Source organism: Haliotis rubra, unplaced genomic scaffold (assembly GCF_003918875.1).
Source record: "Haliotis rubra isolate DU_JTF1 unplaced genomic scaffold, ASM391887v1 Scf25, whole genome shotgun sequence".
NCBI lineage: Eukaryota > Metazoa > Mollusca > Gastropoda > Lepetellida > Haliotidae > Haliotis > Haliotis rubra.
The window spans coordinates 2,504,259-2,511,963 of NW_025766558.1; positions in this window are offsets into that span (position 1 = coordinate 2,504,259).

Genomic DNA, 7,705 nt, shown 5'->3' on the forward strand with positions numbered 1-7,705 from the left:
TTCTAGCGGGGAGATATACTTGTAGTAACATAGTAGCATACTGGTTCTAGCGGGGAGATATACTTGTAGTAACATAGTAGCATACCGGTTCTAGCGGGGAGATATACTTGTAGTAACATAGTAGCATACTGGTTCTAGCGGGGAGATATACTTGTAGTAACATAGTAGCATACTGGTTCTAGCGGGGAGATATACTTGTAGTAACATAGTAGCATACTGGTTCTAGCGGGGAGATATACTTGTAGTAACATAGTAGCATACTGGTTCTAGCAGGGAGATATACTTGTAGTAACATAGTAGCATACTGGTTCTAGCGGGAGATATACTTGTAGTAACATAGTAGCATACTGGTTCTAGCGGGAGATATACTTGTAGTAACATAGTAGCATACTGGTTCTAGCAGGGAGATATACTTGTAGTAACATAGTAGCATACTGGTTCTAGCAGGGAGATATACTTGTAGTAACATAGTAGCATACTGGTTCTAGCGGGGAGATATACGTGTAGTAACATAGTAGCATACTGGTTCTAGCAGGGAGATATACTTGTAGTAACATAGTAGCATACTGGTTCTAGCGGGGAGATATACTTGTAGTAACATAGTAGCATACTGGTTCTAGAGGGGAGATATACTTGTAGTAACATAGTAGCATACCGGTTCTAGCAGGGAGATATACGTGTAGTAACATAGTAGCATACCGGTTCTAGCGGGAGATATACTTGCAGTAACATAGTAGCATACATTCTAGAGTAACATAGTAGCATAGGACATATACTGGTTCATAGTAGCATACTGGTTCTAGGGAGATATACTTGTAGTAACATAGTAGCATACCGGTTCTAGAGGGAGATATACTTGTAGTAACATAGTAGCATACTGGTTCTAGCAGGGAGATATACTTGTAGTAACATAGTAGCATACTGGTTCTAGCAGGGAGATATACTTGTAGTAACATAGTAGCATACCGGTTCTAGCGAGGGAGATATACTTGTAGTAACATAGTAGCATACTGGTTCTAGCAGGAGATATACTTGTAGTAACATAGTAGCATACTGGTTCTGGCGAGGGAGATGGTTCTAGCAGAAGGGAGATATGCGTGTAGTAACATGAAAGTAGCATATACTTGTAGTAACATAGTAGCATACTGGTTCTAGAGGGAGATATACTTGTAGTAACATAGTAGCATACTGGTTCTAGCAGGGAGATATACTTGTAGTAACATAGTTCTAGATATACTTGTAGTAACATAGATACTGGTTCTAGCCAGTAGATATACTTGTTCTAGCGGGTTCTAGCGTAGTAACATAGTAGCATACTGGTTCTAGCGGGGAGATATACTTGTAGTAACATAGTAGCATACTGGTTCTAGCAGGGGAGATATAGTATACTGGTTCCATAGTAGCAGATACTGGTTCTAGTAACATAGTTTCTAGATATAGGGAGTATATAGTAGCATACCGGTTCTAGCTTAGGGAGATATAATTGTAGTAACATAGTAGCATACGGTTCTAGCACAGTAACATAGTAGCATACTGGTTCTAGCAGGGAGATATACTTGTAGTAACATAGTAGCATACTGGTTCTAGCAGGGAGATATACTTGTAGTAACATAGTAGCATACTGGTTCTAGCATATACTTGGAGATATACATACCGGTTGTAGTAGTAACATAGTAGCATACTGGTTCTAGCAGGGAGATATACTTGTAGTAACATAGTAGCATACCTGGTTCTAGCAGGGAGATATAGCGGGAGATATACTGGTTCTAGCAGGGAGATATACTTGTAGTAACATAGTAGCATACCGGTTCTAGCAGGGAGATATACTTGTAGTAACATAGTAGCATACTGGTTCTAGCAGGGAGATATACTTGTAGTAACATAGTAGCATACCGGTTCTAGAGGGGAGATATACTTGTAGTAACATAGTAGCATACTGGTTCTAGCAGGGAGATATACTTGCGGTTCTAGTATACTTGTAGTAACATAGTAGCATACTGGTTCTAGCAGGGGAGATATACTTGTAGTAACATAGTAGCATACACGGTTCTAGCGAGGGAGATATACTTGTAGTAACATAGTAGCATACTGGTTCTAGAGGGGGAGATATACTTGTAGTAACATAGTAGCATACTGGTTCTAGCAGGAGATATACTTGCAGTAACATAGTAGCATACTGGTTCTAGCAGGGAGATATACTTGTAGTAACATAGTAGCATACCGGTTCTAGCAGGGGAGATATACGTGTAGTAACATAGTAGCATACTGGTTCTAGCGGGAGATATACTTGTAGTAACATAGTAGCATACCGGTTCTAGCAGGGAGATATACTTGTAGTAACATAGTAGCATACCGGTTCAGCCAGGGGAGATACTTGTAGTAACATAGTAGCATACCGGTTCTAGCAGGTTCTAGAGATATACTTGTAGTAACATAGTAGCATACTGGTTCTAGCGGGAGATATACTTGTAGTAACATAGTAGCATACCGGTTCTAGCAGGGGAGATATACTTGTAGTAACATAGTAGCATACCGGTTCTAGAGGGAGAGATTGTAGTAACATTGGTTCTAGCGGGGAATACGTGTAGTAACATAGTAGCATACCAGTTCTAGAGGGGAGATATACTTGTAGTAACATAGTAGCATACTTCTAGGGGGAGATATACTTGTAGTAACATAGTAGCATACTGGTTCTAGCAGGGAGATATACATAGTAGCATAGTAGCATACCGGTTCTAGCAGGGAGATATACTTGTAGTAACATAGTAGCATACTGGTTCTAGCAGGGATATACTTGTAGTAACATAGTAACATAGTAGTTCATACCAGTTCTAGTTCTAGGGGGAGATATACTTGTAGTAACATAGTAGCATACTGGTTCTAGCAGGAGATATTGCTTATAGTAACATAGTAGCATACCGGTTCTAGCAGGGAGATACGGTAGTAACATAGTAGCATACTGGTTCTAGCAAAGGGAGATATACTTGTAGTAACATAGTAGCATACTGTGGTTCTAGTAACACATTAGCATACTGGTTCTAGCAGGGAGATATACTTGTGGTAACATACCATACCGGTTCTAGCGGAGGAGATATACTAACATAGTAGCATACCGGTTCTAGCAGGAGATATACTTGTAGTAACATAGTAGCATACCCGGTTCTAGCGGGGAGATATACGTGTAGTAACATAGTAGCATACCGGTTCTAGCGGGGAGCTGTACTTGTAGTAACATAGTAACCGAGTTGGTTCTAGCAGGGAAATATAATTGTAGTAACATAGTAGCATACTGGTTCTAGAGGGGAGATATACTTGTAGTAACATAGTAGCATACCGGTTCTAGCAGGGAGATATACTTGTAGTAACATAGTAGCATACTGGTTCTAGCGGGGAGATATACTTGTAGTAACATAGTAGCATACCGGTTCTAGCGGGGAGATATACTTGTAGTAACATAGTAGCATACTGGTTCTAGCAGGGAGATATACGTGTAGTAACATAGTAGCATACCGGTTCTAGCAGGGAGATATACTTGTAGTAACATAGTAGCATACTGGTTCTAGAGAGGGAGATATACTTGTAGTAACATAGTAGCATACCGGTTCTAGCAGGGAGATATACTTGTAGTAACATAGTAGCATACTGGTTCTAGAGGGAGATATACTTGTAGTAACATAGCACATAGTAGCATACCGGTTCTAGAGGGGAGATATACTTGTAGTAACATAGTAGCATACCGGTTCTAGCAGGGGAGATATACTTGTAGTAACATAGTAGCATACCTGGTTCCTAGCAGGAGGAGATATACTTGTAGTAACATAGTAGCATACTGGTTCTAGCAGGGATATACTTGTGTAGTAACATAGTATACATACTAGCAGGAGATATACTTGTAGTAACATAGTAGCATACTGGTTCTAGCAGGGAGATATACTTGTAGTAACATAGGTAGCATACTGGTTCTAGCATAGTAGATACTGGTTCTAGTACTTGTAACATAGTAGCATACCGGTTCTAGCAGGGGAGATATACTTGTAGTAACATAGTAGCATACTGGTTCTAGCAGGGAGATATACTTGTAGTAACATAGTAGCATACTGGTTCTAGCGGGGAGATATACTTGTAGTAACATAGTAGCATACTGGTTCTAGCGGGAGATATACTTGTAGTAACATAGTAGCATACTGGTTCCGTGTCATAGCAGGAGATATACTTGCAGTAGCATACCGCTTCATACTGGTTCTAGAGGGGAGATATACTTGTAGTAACATAGTAGCATACCGGTTCTAGCGGGAGATGTACTTTGTAGTAACATAGTAGCATACTGGTTCTAGCAGGGAGATATACTTGTAGTAACATAGTAGCATACTGGTTCTAGCGAGGGAGATATACGTGTAGTAGTACATAGTAGCCGAGCTGGTTCTAGCAGGAGATGTACTGCTTGTAGTAACATAGTAGCATACTATGGTTCTAGCGGGAGATATACTTGTAGTAACATAGTAGCATACCGGTTCTAGCGGGGAGAGATATACTTGTAGTAACATAGTAGCATACTGGTTCTAGCAGGGAGATATACTTGTAGTAACATAGTAGCATACTGGTTCTAGCAGGGAGATATACTTGTAGTAACATAGTAGCATACCGGTTCTAGCGGGGAGATATATACTTGTAGTAACATAGTAGCATGCCGGTTCTAGCAGGGGATATACTTCTAGTAACAGTAACATAGTAGCATACTGGTTCTAGCAGGGGATATACTTGTAGTAACATAGTAGCATACTGGTTCTAGCAGGAGATATACTTGTAGTAACATAGTAGCATACCGGTTCTAGCAGGGAGATATACTTGTAGTAACATAGTAGCATACCGGTTCTAGAGGGGAGATATACTTGTAGTAACATAGTAGCATACCGGTTCTAGCAGGGAGATATACTTGTAGTAACATAGTAGCATACCGGTTCTAGAGGGGATATACTTGTAGTAAAATAGCAGCATACCGGTTTTAGCGGGAAGATATACTTGTAGTAACATAGTAGCATACCGGTTCTAGGGGAGATATACTTGTAGTAACATAGTAGCATACCGGTTCTAGCAGGGAGATATACTTGTAGTAACATAGTAGCATACTGGTTCTAGCAGGGAGATATACTTGTAGTAACATAGTAGCATACCGGTTCTAGCGGGGAGATATACTTGTAGTAACATAGTAGCATACTGGTTCTAGCAGGGAGATATACTTGTAGTAACATAGTAGCATACTGGTTCTAGCAGGGGAGATATACTTGTAGTAACATAGTAGCATACCGGTTCTAGCAGAGATATACTTGTAGTAACATAGTATACTGGTTCTAGAGGGGAGATATACTTGTAGTAACATAGTAGCATACTGGTTCTAGTGGGGAGATATACTTGTAGTAACATAGTAGCATACCGGTTCTAGCGGGGAGATGTAGTTGCAGTAACATAGTAGCATACTGGTTCTAGAGGGGAGATATACTTGTAGTAACATAGTAGCATACCGGTTCTAGCGGGGAGATATACGTAGTAACATAGTAGCATACTGGTTCTAGCGGGGAGATATACTTGTAGTAACATAGTAGCATACCGGTTCTAGAGAGGGGATATACTTGTAGTAAAATAGCAGCATACCGGTTTTAGCGGGAGGATATACTTGTAGTAACATAGTAGCATACCGGTTCTAGTGGGGAGATATACTTGTAGTAACATAGTAGCATACCGGTTCTAGCGGGGAGATATACTTGTAGTAACATAGTAGCATACTGGTTCTAGCGGAGGAGAAATACTTGTAGTAACATAGTAGCATACTGGTTCTAGCGGGGAGATATACTTGTAGTAACATAGTAGCCGAGCTGGTTCTAGCAGGGAAATATAATTGTAGTAACATAGTAGCATACCGGTTCTAGAGGGGAGATATACTTGTAGTAACATAGTAGCCGAGCTGGTTCTAGCAGGGAAATATCAGTGTATTGAACCTTCAAGCAGTGCTCCATCCTCCCACCATTGTGCGGTCGTAAGGTTTATAAAGAGTCTAATATCATTAGAAACCAGTATCTGCCCCTCAAATAGATCAACATGTTATGTAATAAGTACCATAATTCACCAGTATATCTAATCATACTGACATTGACGGATGTCCAATCAAGTCTCCCGTGGGGGGCCTGCTCGCACTGTAGAACACCCTAATGCAATTGTTGCTTTTATTGGCCAAGTTGCCTGGGAAACAGCTCCCAGTTGATCCCTTGTTCATGAAATGTTGTCTCAAGACTGGATACAAAAAAAAGTGAACCTGAAACAGTGGAAGACCTCGCGTTGTGTTCAGTGATATAGGGAATAGTGAGACATTTTCAGTTCTGTTTTCGGTGATAAAGTCAAATTTCTCTTATCATTGTGGAGTGTCTTAAAAACTTGTTCTTGACAACAGAACTGACTGAAGCGTCTGTAAAATCATACATACGCAAGTTGTGGGGCAGGCAATGGTCGTTGAGATTGTAAACAAAGTGTTGCAAGTTGTTCTAAGCCCGCAGTGGACGTATTTCCCCAGATCACGTTGTCCAAGGATCCAAACACAGTAAATATATACACATGGAAACACATATCGCAACTCATGTTTTGCAAGTCCCACGTAGCCCTTTTATTACCATATCATAAATATTTTGATTTTAGATATGCACGTGCTACGGTCAAGTGTGAGCATCATTTAACAAATATCAAGTTTCAGTAAACTGTTCTTACAGCTCGACAACTTGGAACCCATTATACAACCATTATACGTCTCATCTATAGGCGGATCCAGGATATACACACACACACACACACACACGCACGCACGCACGCACGCACGCACGCACGCACACGCACGCACGCACGCAGGCACGCACACATTCCGCCAATGCAAAAACATTGACTTCAATGTGGTCTTCAGTCATTTTCAAAAGGGGGTGGGGTGTTCGAACCCCTGAAACACACACACACACACACACACAAACACAACACAACACACGCGGATCCCGCGTCGGATCCGCCAATGCGTCTGTTGTTATCCCAAGAAAACAAAGCAACACGTCCAGCTTGGGGTCAAGGTCGGCATCATGGGGATGGTACCACTGGTCTTTTGTTCTTAACTGATGGCCGAGCTTGTGCTGTTGGGCGCCGCGGAAATACTGACATATTTGTACAACGGGTATTGGAGCAAGTAACAAGGACTGGTCGGCCGTACAATGTGACGGTGTGGGAGTGCTTTCCACGGTACTGTAAACTTGACATTTAATATCTGAATAGACAACGGTACATCACTGACATCCTATCGATCGGGTTGTTGACATCGATCGGGTTGTTGTCCCACATTTAGATGACCATCCTCTGAACATAAGGCCAGTCTTCATGGGCGACAATGCTGGGCCACCGTGTACGCGCCGTTGATGATTTCTAACGTCAGGAGGCGGTGGCAAGTACAGCTTGCCCATTGGAGCCCAGGGCCCCGTTCCTCAAAGCGATCGTAGCGCAAAGTTGATCGTAACTCCCATACTTTAACATAGACTTACGACTGTTGTAGCGCTACGATCGCTTTGAGGAACGGGGCCCAGACCTCAATCTCATAGAGCATGTTTGGGACATTATAGGTCGCAGAATACGATCCAGAGTTTTTCGTTCTTTTTGCGTTTAACTTTGCCATCTAATAAAATTC